General features: G+C 44.1%; 1 protein-coding gene across 6 annotated transcripts in view; it reads right to left on the bottom strand.

The window, feature by feature from the left end:
• The window catches only part of LOC126095755 (tropomyosin), a 163,189-nt gene extending 148,623 nt beyond the window's left edge, over positions 1-14,566 (bottom strand). For all 6 annotated transcript variants that reach the window (XM_049910546.1, XM_049910545.1, XM_049910541.1 and 3 more), the window contains exon 1: positions 14,429-14,566. The gene's annotated coding sequence lies outside the window, so the exon portion shown is untranslated. The remainder of the gene's footprint in view (positions 1-14,428) is intronic.
• Between the last annotated feature and the right edge of the window lie 1,530 nt (positions 14,567-16,096).

The following is a 16,096-nucleotide window of genomic DNA, read 5'->3' as shown; positions in this document are numbered from 1 at the left end:
GATATGCAATGGTCGTTTTGCGAGAACTGTACCGGATAGGGTCAAAGAAACCAACAACTATCGGGTGGTTACAATTAAAGTACAGCTACTCACAGAGGTCCAGTGTGGGCGTAATTATCGTATGGCAGCGGAACTTGGTAGATATGCTTCATAAGGAAGCGAGGAGGAGCGATTTACACTGGAAAAAAATGAGTTCCAGTTTTAGCCACCAGGTGCAAGTATTTCGCTATACAGCATCTCGGCGACGTCTCCAGTGCTCATATTTAAAAAAAATGTGTAAGCAGTTGGTTAATAATAAAATAAAAATTTTGCGTTTTCACTTGTGTGGTCATTTCTGCCCATGACCAGTGTCCGATCCCTTTACATATGGGAACATTTCTACACATTGACATTCACAGCGCTAGCTTTGCACCTGATAGCCAGAATTGGAACTAATTTTTCCCCTATAAATCGGTTCCACGTTAACGTCCTTGAATATCTACAAAGTTTCGTTGCCATATGACCCCTCTTAGTAGCAGCACTGTGGTCATAACCACTTGGTACTTCTATATGTATATTCTGCAAACTACAGAATTATGTGGAAGAGCGCGGTTAGCAAGCTACGACGTGTTAGGGTATCTTCCCGTTCCAATCGTGTGTGGAGTGCAGGAAGAATGCTGAAACGCCTTTGCGTGTGCTGTAATTAGTGTAACGTTGTCTACAAGATCCATACGGAAGCTATACTTAGGCGGTTGAAGAATATCTCTAGGTTCTTCAGTTAATACTGATTCCTGAAGTTTTGTAAGTAGGCTTTCACGGAATAAGTCGCGTCATCTTCAAACTTCTGTCAGTTGGGGTTTTTCCAACATTCCTGTGACGCTCTTCTGTGAGTCAAACCTGGGAGCAGATGTGTCTTATTTGTACACGTTCAGTATCCCCCATTAGTCATGTTGCTATGGGTCCCTCACATTTGAGCAATGTTCTATGATGGAATGCACAAGTGTTTTGTAGGTATTTGTAAATTGACTGCTTATTCGCAATACCCTGCCAATGAACCGAAGCATGCCACCTGCCCAGGCGAAGCATTAAACCCCATTTCCTCCGGTCTGTAACTGTAACCACTATGCTATCGTGAGCGCTCAAACAGTTCTTAATGCTCATGAAAAAATGGAAGTTATCAAGTGTCTAATGAAACGAGCAACTGAAGCCCACACATTACAGAGTTCCCACAAGAATTTTCCCGCTTCGAATACGCACACTAAACTACAAACATTAAGTGCAAATCCGTTAGGAAAATAATCAGAAGGTCTGCTCACGACAAACTGGCGTGCATTTTTTTTTAACCTATGGCTTACGACAGTACAGTTGGAGTAGGACGCTTCGTGCCTGGAGGACGCGCAGAGATGAAATACGTCAGAAGATTTCCGTTTCCTCATTTCTTTGTTTCCTTGCAGTCGGCACCTGGGCCCGCGGCTTTCGAGGGTTAATCACGGCGCTGGTAGGTCATCCGAGGCACAAAAGACGGGCGTCGGCGGAATGCAGGCCGTTACCCACCTGCCATGACGTCAGCTCTCACGGCGCGCGCGCATTCGAACCGCCGGTCCAAGAGCGAGCCATGAACGGCGCTGACGTAACACTACAAACACTTCCAGCGAGCCATTTGGCGGGAAAACTGACGCTGCAGCGTAAGCCAAGGTTACAGGGATACTGGTTGCTTCAATAATCCAATGGCAATTTCAGGTTTTACTTGAGGCTATCGAGAAGAGTCGAGAATGAAACAAAAATGGTCAGTTTCCTAAGCATATCCAATTTATCCATTGTAGACATTGTTGCGTTAGTTAAATCATGCTCGTATACTGCTGTTTGAAGAGTGGCGGAGGCCGGAAATAGCTCATGGAATAAATACCGAATATAGATATTTGAATAGAGGTTACTGGCCTGATTGTCAATCTGCCGCTGAAATAGTTGTGGCTATTGATAGCGAAGATAAAAAATTTTGTAAAAGATTTCAGCCTCATATTTTACATTAAGTTAATCGATGGCTCAGTACTTCGAATTTACACTCTCGTACGCGAAGCGCACTCACCACGAGTAGTCGATTTTGACCTGAAATTAGCTCGCGTAAAACAAGTTTTCCTAAAACTGCGAAAACCTTTAAGGAGGTAGACCAAATTGCAATCTGCACACCTCTCGTCCTTAGTGAGTACCTCGTTCATAAAGGAAGGAATCATGAGGGGTGGAAGTGTTTATAAATACAAATAAAAGTTTATTACGTCAGTCACTTGTTTATTTTGTCACTATCTTCAGATGGAAAATTGTGTATTTACATTGTTTGTGTTAGTGCAAAGCACAGACGCCTTTTCATAGAGGCAAAACAAGTGCAAGGCAGGTTATGTTTGTCTTTCACTGGTGATAAAACTGGTTTTCAGTAAAGGCACTGTTAAGATACATGAATAAACGTGAACTTATAGAATGTGTAGGGTAGAAAAGGTGCTGCATACTACTAGCAATTGCATATGCTCTTCAAACGCTATGCTGACATTTCAAAGATGTTACACATGTCGTATCTGACATGTTTTTAGGGTTCTGAACCTCAGCCGAGAAAAACTAAACTCTTATACAGGGGCACTTTGTTGTCCGCCTGTCTGTCCCACAGATAAGAGACCTTTTTTTCAGGAACAGGTAGAGGCATGAAGCTGACATTTGTGTGACATACTAAGGTCTTCGATCCCTTTAGCGTTGTAAAAAGAACTTTAGCTTCTAAGTCAAAGCAGTCAAAACCTACGATCATTTATATCACATATTTTGACACTCGCAAACTCAATCAAAACCTACAGGTGAATGATATATATACGAGTATGTCAGAACTGGTGGTGTATCGATAAAGCGCGTTATCGGAATACGAATGTTAGCGGGATCGAATATCGGTCGGACCACAAATTTCTCTGGCTTTGTTTTAAACTAGCCTTCACATCAACGATGTGAAGAGACGCGAGAAATAACAAGCGATTCGGATTCCACGTTAAACTGTACGTCCACTTTCCTCGGTTGGATAACAGAGGTAGGTTAAGAACACGCAAGTCGCCGAAGTGGCGTCCTGTAGAAAGACTTGCACCAGACCATTGAACCACACGAAATAATAATAGTCATCAGTAATAAAGACAATTAAGTTTGTACGGAACCCTCACAGGGCGAATGCCACTCACGCTTCTCCAGTTTATTAACCGTGCCTCTCAGCAACATATGAAACCTAACGTGCCTTGCACTTGGTCTGCTGCTGTGAATCGACGTCTATGGTCTTCACTAACACAAGAAATGGAACTGCACAATTCCTCTACATGAAGATGATGGTGCAAACCACCGAAACGCGTAGTGGCAAAATACGTGACTGATGCAGTGAACTGTTGTTTATAGCTATCCTCCAGTACACATTTTTGCTAAATGTGACTCCTGGGTGCAATTCACCGAATTTCATGACAGGCGTAGCCTAATTCGTACTAGTATCAGCTGTTACCTACCCAAAATTGAGCTAACTATTGCTGCAAAGACTATAGATGTAGAGGAAGAACTAATGCATGAAATTGGAAACAGGCGCAAAAAAACCACTAAAAATACAAGATCATACAAAATAATGAAACATCCATTTCTGAAGATGGTACATGGCAGCACGAAATGGCAGTTGATAGTGAGGCCTGTGAGTAGTCTCGAAGGAACACCCCCAGGAAGTAGTTTTGGAAACTTTCTAGTTCACTGGAATGAAACGAGGAAAAAGTGGACATGTCCGCACACGCCTGAATCTCAGTGTGTACAATTGCGTCCTTACGGAGTTGGATCAGGGAAAGCAAGCGCGTCCGACCTGTGAACGACACAGTTTAAGCGTAATTGTGGCAGGTGGCCTCAGCGGTGTCACCGAAAACGGGGCCATGGGAGCGGTGGTCTGGTACGTGACATGGCAGAGACATGCGTGGCCAACGCGAGTGCGGCAGGAATGTCACGCACCACGCACCGCTCTGCGGGGGCTGGGGGCTTCCATCCAAGCCAAGGCCCCTCCGGCATTGAGCTAAGCACTCGGGACAAGGTGAAAGAGACGCGAATGCAGGCTAAACCGCCCACTTTGCCGGATTGCCGTCCCATCTGAAGTTGGGTCTGCATTTATTACTTGACTTCGCATAAATTACAGAACATGAAAGTGGCAAACCCTGAGGAAATACTTTTGACGTTCCTTTTACGTTTACGAAGTTTTATATTGTTGGAAATTAAAGCAGATTGTAAGAAGTAAAGTGCACAGAGGAGAAGACAAACGGAAAACCGATATCCTGAAATGATTTTAGGGGGGTGGGAGGGGAGGTGGAAGAGGGAGTAGTGGTGTGTCCATTGTGGTAGGAAGCAAGAGAGCCAGTAAGAGGAGAGCAAGAAACAGGTGTACGCATAAGGAACACCAGGAGCTAAGTCATAGCGGAAACTGTCATCCCTCTGTTACCGTGGTAAGTGGGTAACGTTAGTAGTTCAGGCTGTTGCATCGACGCCAGCTGATATGCCTACAAGCACTATCATGATTGTCATCCCAATTCAAAGCCATTATACATGGAACTTAAAATCTATGTGTTTTGTTCATACTTCACATTTATTGCAAAAAACTTACTCTCAAATAACCTCTTCATTTCAGGGGAGCATACACGCTACCTTCCCCAACAAAATACTTCAAACATGACAGTATGGTACTAACGATTCGATTCGAAACAATGTTGACTTAGAGTAGTACAAAATATATTCCCCGGATTTTCGTTGTAACGAATAATTTCCTCGATCAAAGTACTCTTACGTGCACCAGGGTTACCATATAAATAAAATGCTTTACCAAAACCGTTTTTATTACCATCATTCGACCAATGATAACGTCCGCGCCCCAACTCACATAGCGATCACAGAAGTTATGCAGATGTGGGACAGGAACATTACGTTCCCAATATTGTGCATGGTAACCTTGAATAAAACTAGCTATATTAGTATGTTGAACAAGAAACTAATCTGTCTTACGACACGCGTAATGGATTTTAAAAACTATCAAAAAATTTAGTTTCGGAACAGCAGTGTTAAACAATTAACACCTTCCTTGGATGCATACTGCATTGATGGTATTAAAAACCGTTTTCGTAAAGAATTATATTTAATGGTAGCGCTGGTGTAGGTAAGAGTACTTTGATCGAAGAAATTATCCGTTACAACGAAAATTCGCAGAATATATTTTGTGCTACTCCATGTCGAATTGTTTTGAATCTGTCGTGAGTACCATACTGTTACGCTGTTTGAAGAATTTTGTTGGGAAAGGTGGCGTGTAAACTCTCCCGAACTAAAGAGTATGTTTGAAGGGAAGTCTTTCGCAATTAATGTGAAGTATGTTGTTGTTGTTGTGGTCTTCAGTCCTGAGACTGGTTTGATGCAGCTCTCCATGCTACTCTATCCTGTGCAAGCCTCTTCATCTCCCAGTACCTACCGCAACCTACATCCTTCTGAATCTGCTTAGTGTATTGATCTCTTGGTCTCCCTCTACGATTTTTACCCTCCACGCTGCCGTCCAATGCTAAATTTGTGATCCCTTGATGCCTCAAAACATGTCCTACCAACCGATCCCTTCTTCTAGTCAAGTTGTGCCACAAACTTCTCTTCTCCCCAATCCTATTCAATACCTCCTCATTAGTTACGTGATCTACCCACCTTATCTTCAGCATTCTTCTGTAGCACCACATTTCGAAAGCTTCTATTCTCTTCTTGTCCAAACTGGTTACCGTCCATGTTTCACTTCCATACATGGCTACACTCCATACTTCGATAAACGTTTAGTGCGCGCGCATATATATATATATATATATATATATATATATATATATATATATGTGTGTGTGTGTGTGTGTGTGTGTGTGTGTGTGTGTGTGTGTGTGTGTGTAGTTCTACTACTGGCCAGAGATTCAGTCTCCAAAAATCGAGATTTACAGTAGGGTACACGGACATCGGCAGAAATTTTCCCAGGACGAGGGGGACGGGATGAAACTGTCATTTTCGATACAAATGCGTTTCGAGATGTGTCATGCCAAAATTGCTAAACTTTATAAGTGATGAACTTATTATATTCAACAGAATTGGTCTTTATCTGTGGTGTATGAGAATTCTGTAATGAATAACAATGGTAGTCCAGTTGCCAGGGCGGTGGGCTGTAAGTACTCCCTCTTGCCGCGCAAGAAGAGGGTATGACGCCAACTTGGGCGTCAGCTCATTTGGTTTCCACGTAACTTTTTGAAGGAGAGCCGTTACGACACTGCAGTCTGTGTATGACGCTGTGTAGCACCAGTGGCACTTCTGTAGCTGTCTGGCTGCATCCGGAATCTCCGGCCCTGTCATCTGCCACAGAGGCTACAAGAAGTCGCTTTCCCCAGCCGCCGTCAGGCGCGTAGGAGGGAAGGACCACGTGCTGTCCCCGCCACGGTTGAAACCAGACACCGTGCGGTGACGCAAGATTAACCGCTGCCTGGCTCCGACTAGGCGGCGTATCGGCCGAGCCGGTATTGCATCGGCGAACAGGTTTAGAGGATTTGTTTCCAACTTAACACTGTGCTCATCTCACCGTGTGCTGCTAAAAACCAGCCCAAATGCATACAAGGTAGTCAATAACTACATAGTCTCGTTGCTCGAATCGTTCCACAGGCCGGTTTTACACTATCAAATTTCTTTGACAATGAAATTGACCGAATATTCATCACATTGACAAAAAACTGTCAAATATTTAGTCATTGTTGCCTCAGAATGGCCGATGAAGACTTATTACTATCCTCTGCAGTTGGGTGTACTACAACTGCACTGCTTTTATATTTGGAAGAGGGGAGGGGGGGGGGGGGGGGGGGGAAGAGGAAAGGAAACGTACTTTTATGAAGCCGTGGGCTTCACAGCTAGATAATAAAGCCATTTAACAAATTTTATTATGCGAGCTGCAAGTCGAGGACCTGAAGTCGTAAAAAAATTACTTACGAATGGATGAGTGCACATTTCAGTGAGTATTCAGGTTAGTGCCTCTCGTATTACGGAGCAGAACACTAACCTCAGAAATGCTGTATCAGCAATACACGTTAGATTTTTCCTTGCAGTAAACAGAAGACAATCCTATTTCTTTGATCAAATGAGGATGAGCCACTACGTTTGATCAAATATATTTGACGAAAGGCAGCGCTAATAAAAGTTTCCTATTACGCTACACCAAATGTACTTTACAAACCAATTTTGTCAATGAAATTTGCTAGTGTAACACCCCTCTAACAACTTTCTGTCGACAGAACTACACCTTTTCTATGCTTAAAAAAAGAAGAGGGACGTTCATCATTAGCGTCCTTAAACCACTCCGACATTCGTCTACAGGAATTTCGCGTCCTCTGCAAGGATATCTGAGTAGACGTCAGTTTCTCTGCTCAGAACTCTGAATGTCAAACATTCCACTTCTGACGAGGCAAACCTTTTCACCCAAATCCTCTTCGTGGCGGGGAGTCCAGCACAGTAAGCAGCTGCGCGAGTGTACCTAATTTAGAATACAAATAGGAAATTCTGGAATTGAAATAACTCATCTCTGGGTGGCCCGTAATTTTTTTTTAATTCTTCGATATTACTCGACTCAGTTGAAAAAATTGAATTATATAAAACATACTAGGTTGCCAGAGTTTCTTCCCTTAAACATCACGATCAAAGTCTAGAGTTGAGTGAAATTTATGTTTAAAGTAACTCCATTGAAGCTACAGCATAGTAATGTAATCAGTTCAGTGCAGTACATCCATTAGGGATTTACTGCTTGTGTTACAATGCTGCATTTACACAGCTTTCTTTCAGTTAAGGGATATTCCTCATTATACACTACCGAAATTAATACAGTACTGTAAGGTTCGTTAAATGCTGCAGGTTCACATATCCAACAGTGATTCATTGTGTCAGCTATTGCAGTTGATTTGTTGTCTCTGTGCTGTATATTGTAAGGAAGATTCAGCACACGTCTGTTATTCTGAAGGGAAGAGTAACGGCGGCGGAAAAAAATTTTCAATAGCCGCTGTTCGTTATTGCTTGACACGTTAAAACAACCTGAGTTTGACAAACAGAACGCGCATCCTCATATCAGTAGAAAATGTGCTAAGCAATGTTGGACAAACTGTTGGAAAACAATGAAGGACATGTATTTTACTTCAGCAAAACTCGTCAATGTCGTATTAGAAGTAGAAAGGGAAATGAAACTATGCGGCACAAACATTGCTTAATGTAGCTAAACATCCCCTTATTATCTTAGTGCGCACACTATATACCCAGATGACTGGCATAATGACCTTTAGAATGGACAAATATTTCAGCTTCCCACCATCCTGAACTATTTGATTTACAAATGAATTTGTGAGGTCAGCAGTAGCCCTGTATTTACATTTAGGTTCAGGTTTATTTTCCTGTGATAGCTTGATCAAAAAAAAAATTACGTTCTTTTTCGCCGCCTGTAGAAACAATTGTTTTGTATTCTGCCAGGGGTACCCCTCTTAGTTATATTGTGACATCAGAGACAAGGTCGACTTCGATAATAACGAATGAAATTCATCAGTTAGCCATCGTTACGGTTAAGAACGATCGATAACATCGCCACGAATACTGTCCGACAGTTTAAGTTTTCCTATAAAAGCCTACGCATTGCTAGTATTCGCGCCTAGGCCTCTGCTGTGTTGGTAGGCTAGTTCAAGGTTGCGCAGTTAGACACACACAGATACCGCAGCAAGCAACTTGTCCAGTCAAAAAGATTGTGGTAAACTTCCTTGCGGACGCTCAAGCATGATTATCAAACTTGCAGTTGCGTGTGTCCATCTTTACCAACAACTGCGTTTTGGAAAGAATTACACTACCCACTTGCTAAATCAGTCGTCAATCTTCAGTCCGAACACTTGCTCGATCCTATCCAAGCCACTTCACCTCTGAATAATTCCTGCAATCTACATCCACATCAACCAGGTTAGTGTAGTCAAGCCTTTGTGTACAATTTTTATCTCTCCCCCCACTACTATCCATTCACTGATGCCTCAGGATATGTCATATCAAGCGATTCCTTCAGTCAGACTGTGCCATCAATATCCTCGATTCAGTACCCCATTCGTTATCCTGATTTCTCACCTAAACCTGTTTTCTTTAGCACTATTCAGTAGCTGTTATTTTCTATACTGCTTATCGACGAAGACATGAGACAGGCAAAATACCCTCTGACACAAAGAAAAATGCAACCATCAGTTTAATTAGTCATGGTTGCAAAACACTGACCCAATTTTTTTACAGAAGAATGGAAAAACTGGTAGCAGTTGATCACGAAGATCAGTTTGGGGGTCCGGAGAGACGTAGGAACGGTCGAGATAATACTGATTGTACGTGTTAGGTTAAGCAGAGGCAAACCCACGTTTAAAGCATATGTAGATTTATAGAAAGACTGATAATGTCGACTGGAATATACTTCGAAATTCTGAAAGTGGCAGCGATATAATACAGGGAGCGAAAATTTATCTACAAACTGTGCACGTACCAAACTGCATTTATTAGAGTCAAAGAACATTAAATGGAAGCGGTAATTGTGATGAAAGTGAGGTAGGGTTGTAGCCTATCCTAGATATTTTACAGTGTTTACTTTGGGCAATTTGTGAATGAAACAACGAAGAAATTTGCAGAAGGAATTACAGTTCAGGAAGAAATCAGGAAATGTAATAGGACCATTACTATTTACGATATATATAAATGATGTAGCAGAAAGTGTCAGGTGCTCTCCAAGGTTGTTCGCAGATGCAGTTCTCTATAACAAAGTAGCAACGCCATAAGATAGTACCGATTTGCAGAATGACCTCCAGAGAATTGATGAATAGTGCAGTCTTTGACAGTTGACGCTGAGTGTAAATAAATTTAAGAATTGCGCACACGTGGGAAAAGAAATCCACTACTGTATAGCTACACTATTCATGACGAACCTCTGGAAACAGTATCTGCCGTAAAATATCCAGGAGTAACTATCCGGAGGGACCTTAAGTGGAATGACCATAAGAAACAAATAGGGGGAAAAGCAGATGCCAGAATCAGATTCATAGGATGAATCTTAAGGAAATGTAACTCATCCGCGAAAGGAGTGGCTTATAAGGCGCTTGTTCGACCCATTCTTGACTATGGTTCATCTACCTGGGATCCTTACCAGATAGAACTAATAGAGATCGAGAAGATCCAATGAAGAGGGGCATGTTCCTTCACGGGCGTTACACAGATGCTCAGACTCCATTGGCAGGCGTTACAAGAGAGGTGTTGTGCATCACGGAGATATTTATTACTGAAATTTGGTGAGAGCACTCTCCGGGAAGAGTGACAACATATTAGTCCCCCCACCCCCATGTCTCGCGTAATGACCATGAGAAGAAAATTCGTGAAATTTGAGCCAATGTAGAGGCTTACCAACAATCATTCTTCCCAAGCGCTACTCGCGATTGAAACAGGGTTGGAGGACCGAATGGTACAAAAAGTACCCTCCGCCACACACCATTAGGTGGCTTGCGGAGAATGATGTAGATTAAGGACTTTGAGGTTTGACAGTGACGTAATTCTATCAGATGGCGAAGAGCTTTGAAGAACGAACACACACACACACACACACACACACACACACACACACACACACACGAATTTATATTTAAGACATTAGCTATCAGTGGGCACTCATATCAATGTGGCAAGCTGAAAATTTGTGATAGACTGGGATTCGAATCTGAGTCTCCTGCTTATCAGACAGATGCACTGGCCGCTGCGTCATCCGGACTGCTATAGTACGCCTCCAGTTAGACCCAAATTCTCCACTTATACCACACACTACGGCCTCATTACTCGTGGCGTCTCGCCGATTCCCGTAAGAGTTTGAGCTAGGCATGCATCTGCACTGGAAGGATCATTCATTGGCCGTCATCGCCTTAGTAGTAGAGGCTTGAGGCATGGTCGTAAGACGCTATAGAGAGGACAATGATTTTAGTTTTCCCAGCAGCGAAGTTTTAGACCCCAGGCTGCTGCCCGTTGCTATCGGACGTCTCGGGTCCACGGCATGCCGTTGCGGTGGCCGCTGGGGAACCGGACTGTGTCGTCGCCTAGTAACCGCAGATGCCCGCGGGCGCGGGGGGCGCCTGCGCGCCACCCACGCAGAGGGGAACGCCAATCGCTTTCCACGGCGGCGGCGCTCGGCTTAAATTTAGTCTGCCAGTTTATTCTGGCGGCCGCGTATTTCCGTGCCCGCCCCTGGGGTTCGGCCTAGGCTAGCTTAGAGTCTCTCTGCTGCTCGCCCGCAAAGCCGGTTCTAGACTCTCCGTCCCACACGAGAAGCTGTCGCGACTGATTTACATGTTACATCCCCAACTGGCATTCAACAAGTGTTTTCTGTCCTGGTAGATCTTTTATCGTTTCGAAACTTCTAGTTACGAGCGCAACTACTATACTTACAACGTGCTGACGACTGACTGGGAGCAATAGGTCTCTAATTTCCTTCGGGCAGTCATTTAGAGATTCGCTACGGGGTCAAATTAAAATTTGACTCTGCAAAAATCTTTGAGCCGTTCTTTACTATGTATGTGCACTTGAGTAAAAGGGGGGGGGGGGGGGGGGAAGCAGGAGATACCCAAACCGAAGTTCTAAGTTACATTTCGATGTAGATGCCTTCGTTGCCAAGAGCGTTGCCCCCGACAGTTCCCACTGCGTCAATGGTAAGAAGTATATGTCCGAATTGAAGTTCCCGTAAATTATTCTCCCCACCCATAAGGATGATTCCTTCCGCAGGGAATATGCCAGTTTTCACTCTCGTCAAGCATTGCTATCAGGCTGGCTGTGAAGTTCTCACTGTTGATGGTACTATGACTTCCTCACGAACTACCTTTAATTAGGAGTGTGATGGTTCGCCACGCGAAATCTTTGTAGAGGTGACAGGTTGAACTATACTGTAGCTTTAGATTTGGGTTAGGCTGGAAAGTATGTTTGCAAGTTGGCGAAACCAGCGAAGATGAATATGTAACGAACCCCGAGGATCTATACATATAAACTGCGTTGTGTGTATTACACAAGGCAAACCTCCGATTAATTTTTGTGCTTTTTATGTATGCGTATCTCACATAAGCTATGGAAAAAGCAAGGAGGTGGATCATTGCGTAAATTCTACTTTGACATTGGAAACTAACAGCCATCGATATTTGATTGGAAGATTGGGGGAAAAAAATGAGTGAACGAAATTTAACGCCGAATGACACGAGGTACTAGCGAAAGTAAAGCTGTTAAGAGCTGCTCATGAGTCATGCTTGCATAGCTCATACATAGCTAGAGAATTTGCCTGTGAAAGGAAAGGGGTCCCCGGTTCGAGACCCACACCAGTATAGTTTTAATCTGCCAGGAAGTTTCGAAACTTTATCTCTACAATCAGATCAAGAGGGTAATACAGGTAGACTACGGAATGAGGAAAGAATTAACTTTTATTGTAACGTGATTAGCACTGCGCGCGCGCACACACAAAAATAGCCAGCACCTTATCACAATTCTGGTGGCGGCTTCACTTCTGGCCGATAGCAGACTGAGAACGTGCCGTATCTCTGCTGCTAATGAATCTAGCAGCACAGTAGCTCCATTTCACAAAGAACGTTTCAGGAAATCCCTTGACCCTCGACAGATTACGCAGAACTATCAGTGTATCACACTCGACACTAACAGCTCTTCAACTTTGATGTGTGTACAGATTAAATGTATGAATCAATTTGGAGGGGGGGTCGTTTACTTTGGTTTACGGTCTCTCAGTGCAAGCAACGGGAACGCTGCTCGCGACGCACGATCGACATGGGAAGGATGGTGTTTGCCTGATGTGTCAGCGAGGGGCCGGCGCAGACAATGCCGTACGTGCCGACGCAGCGGTCTAAACACACAATGGGACAATATAGCTGGCGGCTCCGTGTCTTTTGTTCCCTAACCTGTGACAAGCACTTGACAGCTAATATTGCTGATGCCTGAATTTGTTTCCATCTGATATCAACCCCACTGTGGCCTGGATGCAAGCTCAATAAAGCATCCAGTTTCTCCTTAGGAATGCCACCGCCAGCTGTAGGAGAAATACACAAACAAAACTTAATGTCAGACGGACGTGGAATTTTGTGAATGGGACTAACCCAGATACATTCCTAACCACATGTCAAGAACCGACTTAAAACTTTCACATGCCTTCGATTCCCGCCTGTTCTCGTGAAATGCAGATCTATTCGAGCTTGGACACGCCACACTACAGTCAACATTAACGAAGCATACACTCCTTGATGTAGAACTAGCTCATTTAATCATATTACTACCTTGTTACGACCGACACTCCCTCCCTACTCTGCAAGTCTATCTGAACATCGCATCCACCGCCGTCATAACTTACAGTAGTGACGAGCATTAGCACTTCGGTGCTTTTTACATAATTCGTACTTAGTGTAACCCATCAGGTAAGTATGCAGTCGGCGATTGTTTATAAAGGTAATGATCAAGCAGCTTATTCTCCACAGCTGTATTGTTTGTTTTGCTCAGTTCGTAATACCGCTAGTGGCATATGAGTATATTTAGTTACCTGCTAGAAATGTTCGAGGCAGTCAATTCCCGCTTAATATTGTCTTTCGGCTGTCAAGCCATTTACTGGGAATGAACTCAGTTTGGAAAAAAAAACTTTTGTTGGTTTAGTACACTTCCTTACAAGACACGATGATCGTTTTTATTCTGTTCAGATGAAGCTGATTGCACAGACATAAAAGGAACGCTGCTACATTAACAATTTTTTTTTACACTCATTTCGAAAAGTCAACGGAACTAGTGAGATCCTGTCATATGAGATACGTTAAGACGCGCATTTTGTTTACCCTCTTGCCTATATTGACTTGTTGCTATTTCTGTATGTTCTGTTATATTCGTGCAAACAGACAGAGTACGCAATGAAAATGAAAACAGAGTATCGTGTTATTGCTTTTAGTTTTGGTCAATGACAGTCCCAAAAGTTTACGTTACTACGACGACTGGAAATCTTAACTGAAGTATACAGTGATATGGGATGAATGAGACTCCCTTAAATGTTGTTAGAGCATGTATTTTGTTTGTTACAGCCGCGTTTCTGTCAGTGACGGTCCGTTTACCGTCAACAACCGTTCAATAATTTTGACAAATATCTGAATTTTGCGGGCAAGCTTAGTGAAATATAAACAAATGTCAATATTCTATGGGGGAAAAAAATTTCTAACGGTGCGATTCATCCATACAGTCACTTGCGCACGCTTTGAAGCGCACTGCTGCTCTCAGTTTTCTGTGGACAACAGGTAACAACGAGGGTTCGCCAGTACTCTGACAGTGGGGGTAGGGCGCCGGCGAGGCGATCACTTACCTCGTATAACGAAAGTGCCCACCGCAGGCGTCTAGTTGGTCCTCGAGTCTGCACGCGACTGGCTGCTCCGCCAACGGCCGGCTCCAGGTCGGCTCGCCTTTCGCCTCGCCTTACCAGGCGCGCCGCGGCCGAGGCCGCCTGCCCCCACCCCGCGCCCGCTGCCCCCTCCACCTGGCCCGCGACGCCGGCCGGGCCGCTTTTTTGGCGCGAGTTTTAAGTTCGCTCCGCGCGCCAACGGCGGGGTCTCGTTTCAAAACTGTTCTTTCCCCACCCCCCACTCTCGTGCGAAAACGCTGTGCAGGCACCCCTACCACCGGTGATTTCTGGAGAGGGAGATCACCTCACACCCCTCCACAGTCCTCGCAATTATTTTTGGGTAGCGGTGCGGTAGGAGGAATGTGCTAAAGAGGGGTGTATCAGTGACGTCATGTTACAGAAAGATCGGGGGCACCGCCCAGAAATCTGGCAGCTATAGCTATGATTCTGGTCCATAACTCTCTTCTAAACTTGCAATCTCGCCATTCACCAAAATTTTTCCTAATCGACATTTTCAGAAATAACAGCGCAGCGTATTCACAAGTAAGAGTTAGAAGAGGGATTCACAGTAATTTTGCGGAAGAGGGGAAGGCACAGGGTAAGAAGAAGAACTACTGAAAAATGATAGTGTCGGAAGTTCCATGCGGCTTTTCGCGGATGATGCTGTAGTATACAGAGAAGTTGCAGCATTAGAAAATTGCAGCGAAATGCAGGAAGATCTGCAGCGGATAGGCACTTGGTGCAGGGAGTGGCAACTGATCCTTAACATAGACAAATGTAATGTATTGCGAATACATACAAAGAAGGATCCTTTATTGTATGATTATATGATAGCGGAACAAACATTGGTTGCAGTTACTTCTGTAAAATATCTGGGAGTATGCGTACGGAACGATTTGAAGTGGAATGATCATATAAAATTAATTGTTGGTAAGGCGGGTACCAGGTTGAGATTCATTGGGAGAGTCCTTAGAAAATGTAGTCCATCAACAAAGGAGGTGGCTTACAAAACACTCGTTCGACCTATACTTGAATATTGCTCATCAGTGTGGGATCCGTACCAGGTCGGGTTGACGGAGGAGATAGAGAAGATCCAAAGAAGAGCGGCGCGTTTCGTCACAGGGTTATTTGGTGAGCGTGATAGCGTTACGGAGATGTTTAGCAAACTCAAGCGGTAGACTCTCCAAGAGAGGCGCTCTGCTTCGCGGTGTAGCTTGCTGTCCAGATTTCGAGAGGGTGCGTTTCTGGACGAGGTATCGAATATATTGCTTCCCCCCTACTTATACCACCCGAGGAGATCACGAATGTAAAATTATAGAGATTCGAGCGCGCATGGAGGCTTTCCGGCAGTCGTTCTCCCCGCGAACCATACGCGACTGTAACAGGAAAGGGAGCTAATGACTGTTTCACGTAAAGTGCCCTCCACCACACACCGTTGGGTGGCTTGCGGAGTAATGTAGATGTAGATCTCTTTAATTTATCTGTTATTTACGTTCCGTCACTAGATCGGAGGAGGAGGGAGCTGGCAGCTTATGATTAAATCAATTGAAGACAAGGTAAAGCCGGCCGTGGTGGCCAAGCGGTTAAAGGCGCTACAGTCTGGAACCGCGCGGCCGCTACGGTCGCAGGTTC

Source organism: Schistocerca cancellata, chromosome 8, assembly GCF_023864275.1.
Source record: "Schistocerca cancellata isolate TAMUIC-IGC-003103 chromosome 8, iqSchCanc2.1, whole genome shotgun sequence".
NCBI classification, from domain to species: Eukaryota; Metazoa; Arthropoda; class Insecta; order Orthoptera; family Acrididae; genus Schistocerca; species Schistocerca cancellata.
This window is presented reverse-complemented; position numbering and strand designations above follow the sequence as displayed.